At 43.2% G+C, this 20,119-nt stretch overlaps 1 protein-coding gene across 7 annotated transcripts in view; it reads right to left on the minus strand.

Annotated features, from left to right (window-relative positions):
* The window catches only part of CCDC181 (coiled-coil domain containing 181), a 326,883-nt gene that overhangs the window by 99,001 nt on the left and 207,763 nt on the right, over positions 1-20,119 (minus strand). The gene's annotated exons all lie outside the window — the stretch shown is intronic.

Below are 20,119 nucleotides of genomic sequence, written 5' to 3' on the forward strand. Positions count from 1 at the left end.
AGCTCCCTCCCTCCACCTCACCTTAAATTTCGAGTTTTCCGGCTTCCTTTTTTCCGAGCCGCACGTGTTCAAAAATCCGTGCACGCGCGGCTGCGCGAGTCAATCAATCTTCTCCTCTGACGCAACCGGAAACAGGAAGTTGCAGGAGAGGAGAAGTTTGATTGACTCGCGCAGCCGCGCGTGCACGGATTTTTGAACACGTGCGGCTCGGAAAAAAGGAAGCCGGAAAACTCGAAATTTAAGGTGAGGTGGAGGGAGGGAGCTGGCTAAATGCACGGTTTTTGAATGCGTGCGGCTAGGGAAAAAGGAAGCCGGCAAACTCGGAACGAATATAAGGTGAGGTGGAGGGAGGGTGGGGGCTGCTGGACCATTCTTCATTACTTTGCCATACTAATTCCATTCTATGTTAGGTGCCACGGACTCAGATTCGAGTCCTAGCGATGATGAGTTAAAGATCCCAAAAGAAGCCAACTTCTAAATCCAGTGGTTAGAGCTACACTACACTCCTTGTGACCCTGGGCAAGTCACTTAATCCCTATTGCTTCTGACACAATGGGCAGTTCCAAAGACCAAGACTGGCCAGTGTCAAAGACAGGATGCTGAACTTGATAGACCCTTAGTCTCCACTGTTTTTAGTGATCAACAAAGTTCTATGTTTCTATAATCACCCTAATTCTGTTATCATTGGACTAGATATTCAAAATGATTTAAATGGCCAGGACAGGCTCCTGGCTGTTCAAATCATCTGTCCAGGGCTAACCAGGCATTTTCAATCTTCATGTTCAGCCCAAATGGTGTCACACAATTCAGCAAAAATACCCAATGTTGTTCCTCATAATTTAAATATTGCTCATAGAAGGAACAACATTGGGTATTTTTGCAAATGGAAGTTGGAGGGTTAATTCCCTTGAAACAGCCAATTGAGTGAAACATGAATTCATGCTGGGACACAAGATAGGTTGAATTTGTTTTGAATTTAAAAAGAAAAATGATCAATGAAGAATACTATAATGGCAAGAAAATATAATGATAAAACAGCAACTAATTTTGCCTATTTTTATATATTAAAAAAGTACTACATAAGGTGAATGTCCATATTGCTGTCTGTTGTTCTGCTGAGCACTGGCATTGAAACAGCAAAATGCATTTATTGCATACTTGTCCTCTGTCGCAAACATTATGGTGGTATATTAGTTGTGTTAATAAAAATTTATAAACAAAGCTCTGCCAGCTGAACATCTCTTTCTCTAGTTCAGCAGCAGGAACTTTGATTTATAAGAATGGAATACGCTAAATATTAGAGTACTAAGGCTTATATGGATGCTGCGGGGACGGTGACGGGGCGGTGAATGGGATGGCAGTGGCGGTGACGGGGCGGTGAAAGGGATGGCAGTGACGGTGACGGGGCGGTGAATGGAATGGCGGTGACGGGGCGGTGCAGAGGATGGTGGGCTGGGGACGGGGCGGTGACGGGGACAGATTTTTTCCTCGTGTCATTCTCTAGAGAGGAGGAGACAGTGGATGCTACAGATGGGCAGACTGGATGGGCCATTTGGCCTTTATTTGCCCCCATGTTTCTATGTTCCAATTATTTTCAGTTGGATCCTTTTTCCACATTCTGAAAGATTTTCCTTTAGCTCTAATAGCTTCTTTCACCTCATTTGTTAACCATTCTGGCTGTTGTTTGGACTTCCACCCACCTTTTTTAATATATGCAATATATTGTCACAACCCCGAGCCCAATGCCGGCCTTGTGCCAGTTAAACCCCGGAGAAAACATCCCCTGAAACTGGTCCGGGCTAACCACGTTGTCCCTGTTAGGCAGGAACAAGACCAGGAAGCACAGGCTGTGTTCAGACCTGCTACAGAACACAGCCTGGTGAAAACTGGCAGGGCCCCTTTAAATCCTCCATTTTGTGAGAAGCTGGCTAAACAGGGCAGAAGGCAGCCTCAGCTGAAGGAAGTTCAGCCCCTGAGTAGGGCTGGGCGTGGTACAGCAGCTTTGCAGCATTTGGAGAGCTGGCTGACCAGGAGTAAGGGAGACAGAGGAGGAGCTCTCAGGTGGAAGGAGCCTCCAAGTCCCCCAGAGCCAAAGGACATTGAAATGCTGGACTCTGAACCAGAAGGAACAACCCTGGTAAACTCAGATTATGAAGCAATGGATTGCAGTGCTTTACCAGAGGTGGGTTTGATTGAGGAAATGGATGTGAGTTTTGAATTGCTTTTTGAGTTAATTTTTGAATGTTTCCATTTCTGCTGGGCAAAAAGGATTTTCCTTGAGCATGCTAGCTAAAGGAATGTATGCTAGCAAAGTGTTTGCTTGTATGAGAAGTTTTTTTTTTGTTTGCCAAGATGACTGCTGTGTTAAAGCTTCAGCAATTGCTTTCATAAGGAGTGAATATCCTGAAAGCTGGGGCAGGATTTACCCAGTACCTTAGTGAAGGGTTTGTGGGTTACTTTGCTATTGGTAACAAGGAGCCCCTTTGACAAATCCGCCAGCCTTGCTGCCACTACTTTTGAAAGGGCAGCGCTGCACAGTGCAGTGTGACACAGTTTATTTGTCAATTAACAAGTAAGACTCTGGGAGAGTCAAGGACTGTCAGAGACTCTGTTATACCTGGGACATTGATGAAAGAACTTTGGGAAAGTTATCCAGACCAGGCTGGTAATTACAATATATTTTATTTTCATGATTATGACCAAGACCTTTGGAGTACATTTTCTTTTGATGCATTTTTGCTTGGACCTGTTCAGTTGAACAATAAATTTGATTTCTTGATTTCATAACTTACCTGTGTGAAGCCATTTTGTTTTATTCACATAGGATAGTTTATCAACAACAGGGTCTTCCTCCCTCTTGGGGAATCACGCTGGGAGAATATTGTAAGCGTGGGCCGGTTACCGCAAGCCTCAAGGGCCGACCACGCTACAATATCTGGTCTGGGTTTCTAAGATGGTATTTTTGAATACATCCACACCTGAGGTAAATTTATGACCTTTGCAGCTATTCCTTTAAGTTTCTTTTTTACTATTCATAGTCTCCTTTTTTTAAAGTTAAATACTATGGTATTGGATTTCCTGTGTGTACTTATTCCAGAGATTATATCAAATCTGATCATGTTATGATCACTGTTATCAAATGGCTCCGGCACATTACCTCCTGCACCAAATCATGTGCTCTACTAAGGACTAGGTCTAGAATTATTTCACCTCTTGTTGGCTCCTGAACCATCTGCTCCATAAAGCAGTTCTTGGTTTCATCACGGAATTGTACATGCCCCAATGTTACATTTATCCAGTTATTTAAAAGCATAAATGTTATTTTTCAGCACCAAATTTCTGTAAGTTCGCACACTTAAATATAGAGGTTTGATGTCAGTTTACACTGAATTCTATAAGAACACCTACACACAAAGGTGTTCTTATAGAACAGGCTCACAGTCCATGCTAGGTGCTATAGAATTGCCCCTTGTTTGGGTTTCAGATTGGACTGCACATTATTAGAAAGCTCAAAGCTAATTTTACTAGGAAATGGACCCCGCTGGATGAATACTATAGGAATTTAGTTGGAAATCCCTCGTAACTCCTTCGTATTTTTTCTCTTAGATAGTAATGGCAGCTCATGTGTGCTCTGCTTTATGTTTTTTTCTTTTTCTTATGTTAAACTTGTAATTTGTCCAAATATTATGAGTATGTTATTTTATATTAATTTTGAAATTAGTCTATGTATAATGATTATTAGTATTATTTCATGTTATATTTGGATGTACTATTTTTGAAAATTCAATAAAAAAAAGAAAGCTGAAAGCTTGGAGAAATTCTGTAGTGGCATCTAGGGTGTGTAAGGCTGGTTCTCTGGAGGGGGGACAAGTAATTAATCATCAAGATACTGGTAGACATGGCGGAGCCTGACAGCCTCAGAGAGCAGACGCATGGGGTAATCGCCCCTCCACACTGACATTCAATTCAGATTATTGTGGCTTATTCAGGTGGCTTTTTTATCTCTTAAAGATCTACTTCGATCGCTTTCATCTATCTTCATGACTCCACCAAAAATTAATAAAGGTGATCCATCCTCACCTTCCCCATCAAGCGGCAAAAGACCTAAAACGGACCAGAGTTTGCCGGACAAAATGGCATCAAAACATGAGGATTCACAGCTCGACATCCTAATTAAAGAAATGCGTTCCATCAAACTTGTTATGCAAGAGCAAGTTGAAGAAACTAAGCTATTGTGGGTGGAGATAGAAGTGCTCAATTCACAATTTGTAGATGCCAGACACCGTATTGACGCCCTCGAGGAACAAACTGCATCCCTGTAAATAAAAATCTCCTTGGTTGACAAACATGACAAGATCCTTATCTCTCTTCAGCGAGACTTGGAAGATCTATCGAACCACTCTAGGAGGAGTAATATCAGAATCATTGGTTTGCTGGAAGCATCGGAGGGCTTAGATGTAGCAGCTTTCCTATCTGATTTCCTTCCTAAAGCCCTGGGCCTTACTTTTTCACCCCTGCTGGAAATAGAACAGGCGCATCGTGTGCCTTCTAAGCCTTCTGCTCATCTAACTACAGCATGGTCTCTATTGGCAAAACTTCTGAGATTCCAGCATGCGCTTCAAATCATCTCAGCGGCAAAAACACACCCTCAACTACATCAGGGTAGGAAATTTTTCATTGTTCCTGATTTGGCTAAATCCACAGCGATCAAAAGAAAAGCATTCCTTTCTCACCGGCAGGAACTTAAAGATCTTGACGCGAAATACGGCCTCATGTACCCAGCCAGGATGAAGGTGCTACACTGCTACACTGATCCAGAGGAGCTCGCCTCTTTCATTGAATCTTTGCAAATGCAGTGAACTGTGCTCTGATGATAGCTTTCCTCCTTGTATTGCATGTTTTATTCCTTCAGCCTGAATAGCCATATATCTTATTTGCTAATTTTAGGTGTGGAGATGTTTTAGATTGCTCCTTGTGTTTCTCCCTGTTCCTGCAGGAACACCCAAATACTGTTTTGTCCCTTTCTCAACCGCGCCTTATGCTACTGTGTTTGTCTGTCCTCTTTTCTCACTATATTTCTTCTTATTCTATATTTCTTGCAGGAGTGGTTTATTCACTGATGTTCATTACACTGTACTCATGTTATTTTGTATGCCTGATTGCTTTGCTGTGAAATTTTACCCTTTAGACCACAGGTATCGAAGTTGGTCCTCGAGGGCCGCAATCCAGTCGGGTTTTCAGAATTTCCCCAATGAATATGCATTGAAAGCAGTGCATGCACATAGATCTCATGCATATTCATTGGGGAAATCTTGAAAACCCGACTGGATTGCGGCCCTCGAGGATCGACTTTGACACCCCTGCTTTAGACAATGGCTGATTTCCATGTTTTCTCCCACAATGTTAATGGGCTAAAAAACCATCCTATCAAACGTAAAAAGATTGCTCATTACATTAATATCAAACACCCAGATGTAGTTTTCCTCCAGGAAACTCATCTTCCCTCTGCTGCAGCATCTAAACTTGCCTTCAAAGGATACTCTTCCCATCTTTTCACTCCTGCAACTCATCATAAAAAGAATGGTGTATCCATTCTACTCAATGATAAATTGCAGGCTACAATTCTATCTCATAAAACAGATGCAGAGGGGAGATGGTGCCTGGCTCATGTTGGGTTGCACTCAGTTGAATTTCTCTTTTTAAATATTTATGCACCTGTTTTGGATCACCCAGAAATTTTCAGGGAGATTCAAACTATCCTTTTGGAGTATGGATCTTGTCCTTTGATCATTGGGGGAGACTTCAATCCAACGCAAGATCTCTATTTAGATAGATCGTCTTCTTGCAAACTTTCTAAATCAATTCCTTTCTAGAATTACACACTCTCAAGAACAACTTCTCTCTCATAGATCCATATCGACTTTTATACACATTTCTCCCAACCTCACAATACATACTCTAGAATTGACTTTTTTCTTATTTCTCCTTCTCTGACTCAAACTAACCAATACCATCATACACCCGATCACTCTCACGGATCATGCAGCAATTTCTTTACACCTTACTATTTCACCTATGCCCACTTCTACCCCTTCTTGGAGATTTAACAACCATCTTCTATTCGATGAAGAGATTTCTGAAAAGATTATACTCTTTACAACAGAATTCTTTGCTCTTAATTCTAGAGACCCTGAGGTTTGTCCCTCTATCATTTGGGAAGCGTACAAGGCCTCCCTTAGGGGCGAATTGATCAAACTTTCATCTTGGAAAAAAAGACTTATGCTGCAAAAAGAAAAAGATCTTAAACAGTTTATTAAGCAGTTGGAGATATCTCACTTGTCTGATCCTACGAATAATCCCACCTCGTATCATCAAATTCTAAAACTTAAATATGAATACAATTCAATTCTTTCTTATAAAGCTAGACAAGACTTGTTCTTGCACTCCTCAGGGCACGATATGGGAGACAACATTATGGTAAGGCCACTGGTTAGATACCTTAAAACAAAATCAAAGAAGCTATACATTTCATCTATCAAAATTTCTACTGGTCAAATTGTCACCTCACCAGATCTGATTTCCTCACAATTTGAACAATTTTATACTGACCTTTATCAATCAGAACTCTCTTCATCTGACTCAGATATTGATTCCTTTCTAGATCAAATTGACCACCCTCAACTGTCTGACTCCTCTAGATCCGAGCTGGACATTCCTATTTCTATTTTGGAAATTGAAACTGCAATTTCATTCTTGGCTAATAATAAGGCGCCTGGATCTGACGGATATACTATCAAATTTTAAAAAAAATTTCATACCCTTCTGGCCCCGCACCTTCTTAACTATTATAACTTTCTACACCTGAAAAGCAATTCAATTTCACTGATGCCACCATTGTAGTCTTTCCAAAGCCAGATAGGGATCCCACCCTTGTTAAAAACTTTAGACCTATATCCCTTTTTAATCTGGATTATAAGATTTTGGCCAAAATTCTTTCCCTGAGACTAAACAAAGTGATATCTTCTCTTATGCATAAAGACCAAGTTGGTTTCATTAAAAACCACTACATTGGTCTGGCCATAGATGCTGAAAAGACATTTGACCAAGTTGAATGGCCTTTCCTGCTGCAAGTTCTTTGATGGTACAACTTTGGTTCCTATTTTACCAATTGGATCAAAACTCTTTACTGGCAACCCTCCTCACACATCTTGATTAATAATTCCCTTTCCAAAAGATTTTCCCTACATAGAGGTACCCGTCAGGGTTGTCCTCTTTCACCTTTATGTTTAACTTGGTCCTTGAGCCTCTTCTAGCTGCAATTCGGCATTGTGCCTCCGTTCAGTTCATCCCTTCCTCTTCTAGACAAATCAAACTTGCAGCCTATGCTGATGACATTCTTCTGTTTATTCGAGACCCTATTAATTCTCTACCTGCTCTTATTGACATAATCACAGAATATTCCTTACTTTCGGGCTATTTAGCAAATTGGGATAAATCGGAAATCTTTCCTTTGAATGATCTCATAACCCTTTCTGAATTGTCCCACTTTCCTTTCAAATGGTCAAAGAGGCTATTAAATATTTGTGTATATTAATTCACAAAGATCCCTCCCTCATCATGAACCTTAATGTTTCTAAAATAAAAAGATCGCTAACCCAATCAACATCAAAATGATCCCCTCTCTTTCTATCCTGGTGGGGTAGAATTACATCTATCAAGATGACATTAGCACCTCAAATCACTTATATCCTTTCTATGCTTCCTTCTCAATGCAAAAAATCTCTTTTCCAGTGGATTAACATCAAACTTTCTAAGTTTATTTGGAACAATAAAAAAACCTCGAATCACTCTCACAAAATTGAAAGCCTTTAAAATTCATGGGGGAATGAACCTTCCTGATTTTCATTTATACCATCTTGCTTCACTGGCCAAATATGGTGCTTATTGGCTCCAAAAATCTCCCTCGCACGATTCTCCCTCAAGGCTCAAGATGGAACATTTCATTTGTACTCCATACCCTATTTTTCTTTTTGCCACTATAAATATTCCTAAACATTTACGAGAATATACCTTACTGAGTGCAACCCTACAAGCTTTACGTCACCTAGATGCTGCGGCTGCTACTTCTATATATAACAGATCTGATATGTCTATTTGGAACAACTTGAAACTCAAATGTAATGGCAAAACCTTTTGTTGGAAAAAATGGCAAAAAGCTGGGATATAGTCAGTAGAACAATTGATAACCTCTGATTCGATCATACCTTTTTCATCACTATGTACTCAATTTCCATTACTTCACAACTGCCATTCCCAATGGCTTCTCCTGACTTCGACATTATCCAATGTTTCCCTACATTTTGATGATAAAGCATCCCCTGAATTCTGTTGTACGTTGGTGCAAGCTAGTGCTCACTAATGGAAACGCTATCTCTATGTTCTATCACATTTTACAAGATCATCACTTCTACTTTTTTTTCTAGTCTATGAAACACTGGGAGAATATACTTTCTACGCCCTTACAAGATATTGACTGGGAGCTCCTATGGTTAACGACAAATCGGCCCTTGATGTCTATGTTCTACGTTATGTGGCATACTGTTTGGAATCCTTTTCGTATGTGGAAGGCCAAGCTCAAATCGGACCCTAAATGTTGGCATTGCCTTGAAGCTGATGGTACAATCGACCATATGCTGTTCCACTGCAAAGATATCTACCCCTTCTGGACTCACATCTGGACTACCATCAAAGCTATTACGTCCTGCACCTCTGATCTAACTTTTGATATCATCATTATTCACTCTCAACACTCGTGCTTTACTCATTCTGACTGTCCTCCCAAGCTGATTGATGCCATGCTTGGAACAGCTGTTATGCATATTATTAAAAACTGGAAAACATCCTCTTTCCTAGACTACACCTTCTGGTGGAACTCATTGTGTCTCTATAATAAATATGAATCATATGTTTTTGAAAAACGCTATATTGCTAGACTGTCAATACGCTCTTCTCCTCCTCTTTCACCATGGAAATTCTTGGATCGTTACATGTAATCTAGCTAGTCAACCACTCCTGCCACTTGTTTCCTCTTTTCTTTCAATATCCTCTTTTCTTTCTTTCTCTTATTTTCATTCCCTCTTTATATACCACATTTAGCCTCATTTTGTATGATCTAGTTTGAACTGTTTAAATAGGCAGGCTAATTTTCTTGTTATGTAACATAGCTCGTATGTACAGACATCTTTCATGTTGATTGTATCTCTTCTGTTTGTTATCATCCCCAAATTTTCAATAAACAATTTGAACTAAAAAAAAAAAAAAAGATACTGGTAGACAAAGTGCACTGCTTTACAAGGTGGGTCATTGGCAGATAGATACTTGGCGGGGGGGGGGGGGGGGGGGGGGGGAGGAGGGGTCTATAAATGGTGCTCAAAAATGAACATTAGAAAAGATGGCCAGTAGGAAAAAGGAGGTATTGATGCCCCTAAATATGATTCTGGTGAGATCTCATTTAGAATATTGTGTAAAATTCTGGAGATCGCACCTTCAAAAAAATATAAAAAGGATGGAGTTGGTCCAGAGGAAGGCTACTAAAATGGTCGGTGGTCTTTGTCATAAGGCAAACAGGAATAGACTTAAAGATCTCAATATGTATACCTTGGCAGAAAGGCTGGAGGGGAGATATGATAGAGATATTTAAATACTTATGTAGCATATATGTGCAGGGGACAGACTCAAAAGTAACCTCAGAAAATACTTTTTCATGGAAAGGGTAATGAATGCTTAGAGTGGCCTCCCATGGCGGTGGAGATAAAAAGTATACCTGAACTGAAGAAAGCTTGGGACATCTACCCGAAAACAACTCACAGCAAACCAACAAACTACATCAATCTCACATGTGCATACTTAAAACATAATAGCCATAGGCTCAAAACCCGAACACATAAAAAACTGGATAGAAAGAGAAAAACTGGACTGCCTCTTTCTCACTGAAGCCTGGCTTACCGCTGAAACAGACCCCAGAATAACAGAAGTTTGCCCTAAAGGATACAAAATAGAAACATAGAAGATGACGGCAGAAAAGGGCTACAGCCCATCAAGTCTGCCCACTCTGCTTACCCACCCCCTGTCTATGCCCTAATGACCCAATTTCCTTATCTTGACCCTCGTAGGGATCCCACATGGGTATCCCATTTATTCTTAAGGTCTGGCACGCTGTCTGCTTCGATCACCTGCAGTGGAAGCTTGTTCCAATGATCAACCACTCTCTCTGTGAAGAAATACTTTCTGGTGTCGCCATGAAATTTTCCGCCCCTGAGTTTGAGCGGGTGCCCTCTTGTGGCCGAGGGTCCCTTGAGAAAGAAAATATCATCTTCCACTTCGACACGTCCCGTGAGGTACTTAAATGTTTCGATCATGTCTCCCCTCTCCCTAAGTTCCTCGAGAGTGTAGAGCTGCAATTTGTTCAGTCTCTCTTCATACGAGAGCCCCTTGAGCCCCGAGATCATCCTGGTGGCCGTCCGCTGAACTGATTCAATTCTGCGCACATCTTTACTGTAATGTGGCCTCCAGAATTGCACACAGTACTCCAGATGAGGTCTCACCATGGCCCTGTACAATGGCATTATGACTTCAGGCTTTCGGCTGACAAAACTTCTATTGATACAACCCAATATCTGCCTTGCCTTAGATGAAGCCTTCTCCACTTGATTGGCAGTTTTCATGTCTGCACTGATGATTATTCCTAAATCTCGTTCTGCTGAAGTCCTAGTTAAAGTTTCTCCGTTCAAGAAGTACGTCCTGCATGGATTTCCGCTTCCGAGGTGCATGACCTTACATTTCTTAGCATTGAAGCCTAGCTGCCAGGTTGAGGACCAACTTTCCAATGTAAGCAGGTCCTGCGCCATATAATTCTGTAAACTGCATTCCTTACTATATTACATAATTTGGCGTCATCGGCGAATAGTGTTATTTTACCTTGAACCCCTTGAGTCAGATCCCCTATGAATATGTTGAAAAGGAGTGGACCCAGGACCGAGCCCTGCGGCACTCCACTGGTCACTTCCAATGTTTTAGAGAGGGTACCATTAACCACCACTCTCTGAAGTCTGCCACTCAGCCAATCATTGACCCATGCAGTTAGTGTCTCTCCTAACCCCATCGATTCCATCTTGCTTAGCAGCCTGCGGTGTGGGACACTGTCAAAAGCTTTACTGAAGTCCAGGTACACAACGTCCAAAGACTCTCCCAAGTCCAACTTTCTTGTTACCCAGTCAAAGAAGCTGATGAGATTGGATTGGCAGGACCTACCCTTGGTGAATCCATGCTGACTGGGAACCCGAAGATTCCCTTCATTCAAGATTGTGTCCAATTTGCTTTTAATTAGTGTTTCCATGAGTTTGCACACTATTGATGTGAGACTCATCAGGTCTATAATTCGCAGCCTCTGCCCTGCAACCCTTTTTATGCAGAGGAACGACATTAGCTAATTTCCAGTCCAGGGAAACTTTCCCCTTATTTAGGGAGAGATTGAATGGTAGTGGTCTGCAGAGAAAACAAAAGAGGAGAAATTGCCATCATAGCCAAAAGCACCATAGACCTAAAAATACAAAACAAAATTACTACCCCATACATGGACTTACTAGCCTGTCAACTCTCAGGGGCTCCTCACTCAAAAGCACCCTAAACTGCATGGTTTGCTATATAACACCAGGAAACTGGAACACAGCAAAACCAAAATTTGAAGATTTTATCTACCGAAACTCATTAACGACAATTTATAACTTAATCCTAGGAGACCTAAACCTCCACCTCAAAAACCAAGCCTCCAAACAAGTAGAAATCTTACTATTTTACCTTGAGGCCTTAACATACAAGTTATTAGACCTAAAACAACTCATGAAAAAGGCCACCAACTTGACATTGCAGCCTACATATCCCAACAACCCACACAACCAGAAATTCACACATCAAATGGAAACTGGTATCGCTCCCTCTGGTCAGACCACTATACATACTCCTTCAATGTCAACTGGACCAACAACAAAAACAAACCAAACACATAAAAATAACCTACATCTCACGTAAGCACATCGACCCCACCAGATTCTGGACAAAAACATACGCCATAAACCAAAACTATAACCCCAAAAACTTTATCACACAATGGAGCCAGCTAAGTTCAGCAACCCTAGATGAGCTAGCTCCAGAACAGACCAAAACCAAAATCCATAGAAAATCTGACAAATGGTTCGACAATGAACTACTCCTACTAAAAAGACAATGCAGACAACTAGAAAGAAAATGGAAGAAAAACAGTCAAGACTCCACAAAAACAACATGGAGAAAACTGAACCAAAACTACAAACAAAAATTAAAAGAAAAACATACTACACAAAGCAAATAGGAGAAGAATCTCAAAACACAATAAAACTATTCCAACTACTAAAAGAACTCACAGACATCAAACCCTACCTGACAAGCAACAACACCCCCACACCCATAGCCAACCTCTTAGCAACATTCTTCAAAGACAAAATCGCATCCATAAGATCCACCTTCAATGGAACATCTATGCACCTAGAAGAGATCACAACACCCTCCACAGAAGAAGAAGAAGTTGCAGCAGACAGAACATGGTGCCACTTCTCACCAATATCATGGTTAGACTTCAACAAACTCTACAACAAATACAGCCACACAACTTACAAACTCAACCACTGCCCCCCCCCCCCATACCTATTGAAGGCCTCCAGTACACTATTTCGCACCCTACTCTTGCAATAGATACAAACCCTACTAACTGACCTTTTCCCATAAGACCTCAGCAAAATCATCATCACTCCAATCCTGAAAGATCCCAAAGGAGAAATAGACCAACCACCCAACACAATCAGGCTTCAGAACTAACCACAGCACTGAGACCCTACTAGGCTCACTCATGGACACTGCCAGACAACACCTCAGCACAGGCAAAAAAATGCTAATTATCCAACTAGATCTCTCCGCAGCCTTTGACCTAGTAGACCATAACATCCTTCTACAAATACTGGACTCAATAGGAATCAATGGAAAGGTACTATCATGGTTTAAAGGATTGTACAATCCAGAACATACAGAGTTAAAACAAACAAAGAAAAATCTGAGCCATGGTCTAACCCCTGCAGAGTACCCCAAGGATCACCTCTTTTACCCACAATCTTCAACCTATACATTGCCTCCCTCGGCTCCTACCTAGACAAACAAGGTCTAACCTCCCACAGTTATGCCGACGACATCACCATTCTCCTTCCGTTTGACCAACCAGCACCATCCATGGCAGATACGATACACAGAACACTTGAAACAATAGCAACATGGATGAAAGACCACAAACTAAAACTAAATCCGGACAAAACAAACTTCATCCTACTCAAAAATAACAAAACCCCAACCATAACAAACCTTGTCATAAACTCTACAACATACCACTTCCAACCCACTCTAAAACTCCTGGGAGTGCTAATAGACAGAGGCTGTACAATGCAGCCACAAATCAACAAAACAATAAAAAAAATCATTCACAGTCATGAGAAACCTGAGGCACAGAAAACAATTCCAACTCTTGGTACAATCCCTAATCCTAGGTCTAATAGACTACAGCAACATACTATATCTCCCATGCACAGCAACCATAATAAAACAACTGCAAACAATACAAAACACAGCCCTAAGACTGATCTACTCACTGAAGAAATTCGACCACATCACAGAGGTATACCATGACTCACATTGGCTCCCAATATAAGCGAGAATACACTTCAAATTTTACTGCCTACTATTTAAAGCAGTGGTCTCAAACTCAAACCCTTAGTGGGGCCACATTTTGGATTTGTAGGTACTTGGAGGGCCGCAGAAAAAATAGTTAATGCCTTATTAAAGAAATTTAACAGTTAAAGGAAAGATTTATAAACTATAAAGAGTTTTACCTTATGCAAAATTGTCATTAACTATTTTTTCTGCGGTCCTCCAAGTACCCTATTTTTTCTGCAGACCTCACATTTAAAGTTTAATGTCTTACCTTCCCTTCTATCTCTCTCTTATTCTGTCCCTATTTCCATGGTCTGACATTTCTTTCTTTCCTTTCTCTCCCTCCCTCGTTCCTTCCTTCCTTCTTTTTCCCCTGGTCTGGCATCTGTCTCCTTCCCTCCCCCAACTTTTTATTTCTTTCACCCTGCCCCCTTCTTTCTTTCTTTCTCTCTCTCTCTCCATGCCCCCTTTCTTTCTATATGTCTGTCTTTCTCTCTCTCTCCGTGCCCCCTTTCTTTCTTTCTTTCTCCATGCCTGCCCTTTCTTTCTATCTTTCTCTCTCCATGCCCCTTTATGTCTGTGTCCCGTCTCCCTTCTTTCTTTCTGTCTCCCTGTCCCCCCTCTTTCTTTCTTTATTTCTCCCTGCCCTCCCCCAAGCCACCACTATTGGGGGAACAGGTCGCCACCGCCACAATCGGGGAACAGGCCAGCACCTAAGTCTTAGCTCTCCCTGCTTATCTTCCCCAGCGCGGGGCCGACCAATTCTCGCCACCCGACATCAATTCTAATGTCAGAGAGAAAGTTCCGGGCCAGCTAGGCAGTGATTGGCTGGTCCGGAACTTCCTTCCCGACGTTAGAATTGACATCGGGTGGCGAGAATTGGTCGGCTCCGAGCTGTGGAAGATAAGCAGGGAGAGCTAAGACCTCGGCACTGGCCTGTTCCCTGATTGCAGTGGCTTGAGGGAGGGCAGTGAGACGGGAAGGGAAGCAGATTGGGGACCCCTGCTTTAGGCGAGCCACGAGCCATTTGCCGACATTCCCTCCAGAGAGACTTCTGCAAGTCCAATTACAGCAGTCGTGGTCTCTACGCAATTGTCCTCTCCACAATCGGAAAACTTGTGAAGTGGAGAGGACAGATCGAGGGCCGCAAAATAGTCCCTGGGGGGCCGCGTGTTTGAGACCACTGATTTAAAGCAATAAACAGAGACAGCCCAGCCTATTGGAACAATCGACTAGTTCAATCCACCTCAACCAGACATTAGAGAACCCACGCACCATTCACATACCCTCCAACCAAAAACGTCAAAAGAAAAAAACTGTACAACAACCTCCTAGCCACTTGAGCTGCAACACTTGACCAACAACTCTACAACCTATTGACCAAGACCTCAGACTACAAAACCTTCAAGAAAGAAATAAAAACCCTTCTATTCAAAAAACACAAAAAACTGAACTAACACATAGAAACATAGAAGATGACGGCAGAAAAGGGCCATAGCCCATCAAGTCTGCCCACTCTAATGACCCACCCCCCTTGATTTTACCCCCTAGAGATCCCACATGTGTATCCCATTTCCTTTTAAAATCTGTCACGCTGTTGGCCTCAATCACCTCAAGCGGAAGTTCATTCCAATGATCAACCACCCTTTCGGTGAAGAAATACTTCCTGGTGTTGCCATGAAATTTCCCACCCCTGATTTTCAGCGGATGCCCTCTTGTGGCCGAGGGTCCTTTAAGCAAGAAGATATCATCTTCCACCTCGATAGGGCCCGTGATATATTTAAACGTCTCAATCATGTTTCCTCTCTCTCTATGTTCCTCGAGTGAGTATAGCTGCAATTTATTCAGCCTTTCCTCATACGGGAGATTTTTGAGCCTCGAGACCATTATGGTGGCCATTCGTTAAACCGACTCAACTCTCAGCACATCTTTTTGGTAATGTGGTCTCCAGAATTGTACACAATATTCCAGATGAGGCCTCACCATAGATCTGTACAACGGCATTATGACTTTGGGCTTCCGGCTGACAAAACTTCTACGGATACAACCTATCATTTGTCTTGCCTTTGATGAAGCTTTCTCCACTTGACTGGCAGTTTCCATGTCTTTGCTAATGATCACCCCCAAGTCACGTTCTGCCTTAGTCCTAGCTAAGGTCTCACCATTTAGTGTGTAACTTCTGCATGGATTCCTGCTGCCAAGGTGCATGACCTTACGTTTTTTAGCATTGAAGCCTAGCTGCCAAGTCGAGGACCAATGTTCCAATAGAAGTAGGTCCTGCGTCATACTGTCGGGCATAGTGTTCTCACTTATTACGTTGCGTAGTTTGGCGTCATCGGCAAACAATGTGATTTTACCTTGAAGCCCCTGAGTCAGGTCTCCTACGAATATGTTAAAAAGGATTGGGCCCAAGACCGAGCCCTGCGGCACTCCACTGGTCACCTCCGATGTTATGGAAGGGGTACCGTTTACCACCACTCTCTGAAGTCTACCGCTTAGCCAATCCTTGACCCATGAAGTTAATGTTTCTCCCAAACCCATCGATTTCATCTTGCTCAATAACCTGCGATGTGGGACGCTATCAAAAGCTTTACTGAAGTCCAAGTACACGACGTCTAGGGACTCCCCCGCATCCAGCTTTCTTGTTACCCAGTCAAAAAGCTAATCAGATTGGATTGGCAGGACCTTCTCTTGGTAAATCCATGTTGGCGGGAATCCTGTAGGTTCTCCTCGTCCAGGATCGTATCTAATTTATGCTTAATTAGTGTTTCCATGAGTTTAGTCACTATGGATGTGAGACTCACCAGTCTGTAATTCGCAGCCTCTGTCCTGCAGCCCTTTTTGTGGAGTTTGATGACATTAGCTGGTTTCCCGTACTCAGGGAGAGGTTGAAGAGCACAGATAACGGCTCTGCCAGGACATCGCATAGTTCTCTAAGCACCCTGGGGTGTAGATTGTCCTGTCCAATGGCTTTGTTCACTTTGAGTCTTGATAGTTCGCAGTAGACGCTGCTGGATGTAAACTCGAAATTCATAAACGGGTCTTCCGAGCTTTGCCTTGCTTGCAATCGAGGACCGGACCCCGACGCCTCGCAGGTAAAGACTGAGCAGAAGTATTCATTTAGTAGTTCGGCTTTATCGGAATCCGATTCTGCGTAATTCCTGTCTGCTTTCCTAAGGCGAACTATCCCATCTGTGTTCCTTTTTCTATCACTGATGTACCTGAAGAAGGATTTGTCCCCCTTCTTAATGTCCTTTGCTAGATTCTCTTCTATACGAAGCTTGGCCTCTCTGACTGCCGTTTTGACAGCTTTAGACCTGGCCAGATAATCTTCTTTTGCCTCTCCTTTTCCTGATTGTTTGTAGGAAATAAATGCTTTTTTCTTGTTTTTAACGAGGTCCGAGATTTCTGTAGTGAACCACTGGGGTCTATTATTCCTCTGTCATTTGCTTACTGTTTTTATATAGCGTTTTGTTGCTTCGTGTAGGGTAGATTTCAGGGATGACCACATAGCCTCTACACTATCAGCTTCAGCTTGATTTTGCAGCGCCCGATGGACGAAGTCTCCCATGCGTTTGAAGTTAGTGCCCCGAAAGTTGAGGACCTATGTTGTTGTGTTTGATCTGGTGAAACCTTTCCTGAGGTTGAACCATACCATGTTGTGGTCGCTGGAGCCCAGCGTATCACCTACCGAAACTTCCGATACGCTTTCTCCGTTGGTGAGTACTAGGTCCAGTATCGCCTGGTCCCTAGTGGGCTCCAATACCAATTGTTTGAGTCGTGCTCCTTTTATGGAGGTTAATAACCTTCTGCTGCCGCTGGTTGTCGTGGAATGTGCGTTCCAATCTGCATTGGGCATATTGAAGTCGCCCAATAGTACTGTGTCCCCACGCAAAGTGATGTTCTCTATGTCTTCGATTAATTCCATATCCTTGCCTTCCTGCTGTCTTGGAGGTCTGTATACCACACCAAGGTACAGGCATTTTTCGTTTCCTCTCGCCAGGTTCACCCAGAGGGATTCCCCGGTTTACTTGACATCTGTGATATTGGTAGTTTTGATGTCTTCTTTAGTGTATAGTGCTACCCCTCCTCCTAACTTGCCCTCCCTGTTTCGACGAAGTATGTTGTAACCCGGTATAACCATATCCCACCCATGTGAGTCCGTGAACCAAGACTCGGATATCGCCACTATGTCTAGGTCGGCGTTCATTATTTCTGTTTCTAAATCCATAATTTTATTGCCCAAGCTATGTGCATTAACATACATAGCCCTCCATATCTTGTGTTTGCTCAGTTCCTGTGTAGAGTTTCCCGCCTGGGTTAGTGTGACTCCTAAAGTATTGTTTTCAGTGTGTGTACTTACCTCTGACTCAGAGTTGCGACTCACCTCTTAAAGATAGTTACTTACTGCTCTGGAATGTGAGTTGGTACCCTCCCCCAACTTACCTAGTTTAAAGCCCTACGAAGTAGACGGGCTAGTCGATGTCCGAAGACATTCTTACTTCTTCTGGTCAGGTGGAGTGCGTCTGGACCCTGAAGTCCCTGCAGTGCCTCTCCATGGTTAAGGAATCCAAAGTTCATCTCCTTGCACCATCCTTGCAACCACTCGTTAGTTCTCTGGATACGCTCCTCCCTGGCTCTGCCCTTGCCTCTTACTGGGAGGATTGAGAAGACCACCTGCGCTCCCATCTGCCTCAGCTTCTCACCCAGGGCTCCAAAGTCTTTGGGTATGCTCTCCGGGGTGTTCCTGGCAGTGTCGTTCGTTCCGACATGGATGAGAAGCATGGGGAAGTGGTCCTGGGGCTTGTGAAGTCTATCTAGACAGGTGGTGACATCACGGATTCTGGCTCCAGGCAGACAGCAAACCTCCCTCAATTGTATATCCGGTCTGCAGATTGGTCCCTCGGTGCCCCTCTGCGCTGCTTCGGGGGGAGCCGATCAGTTGTCCCTGGAATTGGAGCCATGTGTTGGACTTCTTCCTGTACCTCATTGGCAGTCCTTTCCTGTAAGATCTGGAATCTGTTCCTCAGGGTGATTTGTGGGGTTGATATAAAGCTGCCCTGTTTGAGAGAAAAAGAAGAAGAAGAAACTGAGAAAGGGGGGGGGACTTCTGTGCTTGCCTGTGGAGGAGGTCACCCTGCCAGGAGTCTGCATCTGCAGCCATTTCCTGTACCCCAATCGTTGGTTTCAAAGCTGACAGTTTGGGCGTCACGAGGATGGACTTGTCATGCACCTGCTCAGTGATTTGGAGTCATGCACCTGCTCAGTGATTTGGGACATCTCCTGTACAACTCTGTTGATGAAGGCCTCATCCTCTCTGATGCTTCTCAAGCGCTTCACCTCCTCCCTTAGGCTCCTCAGTTCCTGTAAGATGTCTCCGTCTAGCTGGCTCACCTCCTCTGTCTGCGTAGAGACTGTAGTGTATTGCAGGGGGATGGCCTCGATCTGCACAGGGTCATCTTCCGTCTGTACATAGGCAGTGGCCATCCCCTGGATCCCTTCGGTGAATGGAATGCTGGTCTTGATTGCAGTCCTGGTGCTTCTTGTTCTCCCTGCCATTTTCAAGTTGTTATTTAGGTATGCCTGCTTGTTAGTTAGTTGAAGAAGTCTGCCTGTTAGTTTGAGAGTTTGAAAGAAAAGTCTGCCTGTTTGAGAGTTTTAAAGAAAAGGCTGCCTGGTTGAGATTCTGTAAGACAAGTCTGCCTGTTAGTTTGAGAGTTTGAAAGGTTAGGGTGTCTGAGAAGGTCTGCCTGCTATGAAATTAAAGAGGATATATAATTAGAGATATATAATTAGAGAGGATTGCCCGCTTGTTAGTGAGCTAGAAAGGACTGCCTGTTAGGAGAATTAAAAATAGATGGAAAGTTTAGGATATAGTATGAGAATTAATTAGTTAGTTGTGTGTGCCTGTTGGTCTTATTCCGCCCTGTTGTAAGTTGGGTCCTTACCTTGGCGGTTTTCCGGAGCTCTTAAAGTTGCAGATTCGGCCCTTTTAGAGGCCCTTCTTGAGGCCCTTCGCAAAGGCGCTTTCGCTACGGCGAGCGCCCTTGCCGAATGGCTGCGCGCCGTTGGCTCCTCCCCTTTTATGGGAGAGATCGGCTGGTGATGTCGGGGGTAGGCAGAGCTACCTCTCGCCTCTTCCCCTCGACTCTACTCTGCCCGTTCCACCTCTGCTCTTCTTCTCCTTGCTCTCCGCCTTTGCAATCTCTCTCTGCACTCCCGCTCTGCTCACTGCTTCCTCCGCTCTGCTCCTATCTCCGATCAGATCTCTCACTGCTCCTCCGCTCTGTTTTACTCCTTCCTCTCTCCTCACTGCCACGTGCTTGGTTCA

Source organism: Geotrypetes seraphini, chromosome 4 (assembly GCF_902459505.1).
Source record: "Geotrypetes seraphini chromosome 4, aGeoSer1.1, whole genome shotgun sequence".
Taxonomy (NCBI): domain Eukaryota; kingdom Metazoa; phylum Chordata; class Amphibia; order Gymnophiona; family Dermophiidae; genus Geotrypetes; species Geotrypetes seraphini.